We start from the raw sequence: 1,610 nt of genomic DNA on the forward strand, positions 1-1,610 counted from the left end.
TGAATGGGACTGAGCAGCGGGAAATGGAATGTCTTGCTTAAGAAGAAAACGCACCACTTGGTCCGGGAATTGAACCTGCGATCTAACGATCCTGAGTGTAACAGCTTCAAAACTATGCCACACGCCTTCACATACACACACAAACACAAACACACACACACACACACAAAACACACGCACACATACACACGCACACACACACATACACATTCATACGCACGCACGCACACACACACACACACACACACACACACACACACAAATCCCAACACATATGATCATGTATGTATACTATGAAAAGATTTCTTAATTCCTTAAGGAATAGTCGTACGGGTGTCGTGTTGGGTATCTTCGACTTGGTGGAGACAATCTCTCTCCTGGTCTGAACAGCGCAGTCGATTTCTCTCAGAAAGAGTGAAAGGAAGAGAGAGAAGAGGAGGGCAGGGAGGGAGAGAGAGAGGGAAAGAGAGAGTGAGAGAGAGGGGAGGAAGGCAAAAAATGCAAAAGAGAATGACTACTATTTTTATCAGTCACAAACAGAGGAAAGGCAAATTTGGCCGATGTGAATACATCACAGGTAAGCACATTAACGGTAGTATGATAGAGCAAAAGGGGCACAAGAAGCAGCTGATAGAAATGAGGCCAAGGGATTTTAGTCTTATGTTCAGGACGTATATGGCCCAAAATCTTCTTCAATAGATCCAGTGAGACCAGCAAATGGACGTTTACTTCTGACTGACACCGCTTCTATTCATAAGCGCTGGGTAGAACATTTTTCTGCACTTTTGAATAAACCATCATCCACTGACATAAGGACGATAGAAAAAATCGAACACTTTCCAGTTATAGAAGAGATGGCGTTTGAACCACCTCTAAATGACATTTATTTAGCTGTGAATAAGCTGAATAACAATAAGTCTCCAGGGTCTGATGGAATCTGTGCAGAGGTCTTGAAAAAATGTTTGAACTCTTAAGTATATTAGTTTGTCACTGTTGGAGAACTGAGAAAGTGCCTCAAGAATGGATTGATGTCGTTGTAGTCTCCTTGTATAAATCGGGGCCAAAGGATCTGTGTGGTAATTTTCGTGGGGTTTCACTTTCGTCTGTGGTTGGAAAGGTACTTACCCGCATTTTTTTTAGAACGTTTAAATACCTTCATAGTTCCAAATATAGTGTCTGAGTCTCAGTGTAGTTTTCGTTCCTCCAGGGGCACGGCTGATTGTATCTTTACTATCAGACAATTACAAGAAAAGTGCATTGAACAGCATCTTGCTCTATACCATTGCTTGGTTAATTTGAGCAAAGCATTCGATACTGTTAACCGAAATGCTCTGATGAGAATTCTAAGGAAAATACGTTGTCCAGAAAAAATTGTAAACATGATCCGGGCTTTTGCATCAAGATATGAAAGGTAGAGTTAAATTTGGTGGTAGGCTCTCTGAATCTTTTGCTGTGGAAAATGGAGTAAAGCAAGGAGACCTTGATGTACCCACTCTCTTTGCAATATACTTTGCTGTTTTGTTGTCACATGCTTTTCGAAATTATTTTTCCGTGAATTATTTGCTCTGCATACATACATACATATATACATACATACATGTATATATATA

This window comes from Octopus bimaculoides, chromosome 7, assembly GCF_001194135.2.
Source record: "Octopus bimaculoides isolate UCB-OBI-ISO-001 chromosome 7, ASM119413v2, whole genome shotgun sequence".
NCBI lineage: Eukaryota > Metazoa > Mollusca > Cephalopoda > Octopoda > Octopodidae > Octopus > Octopus bimaculoides.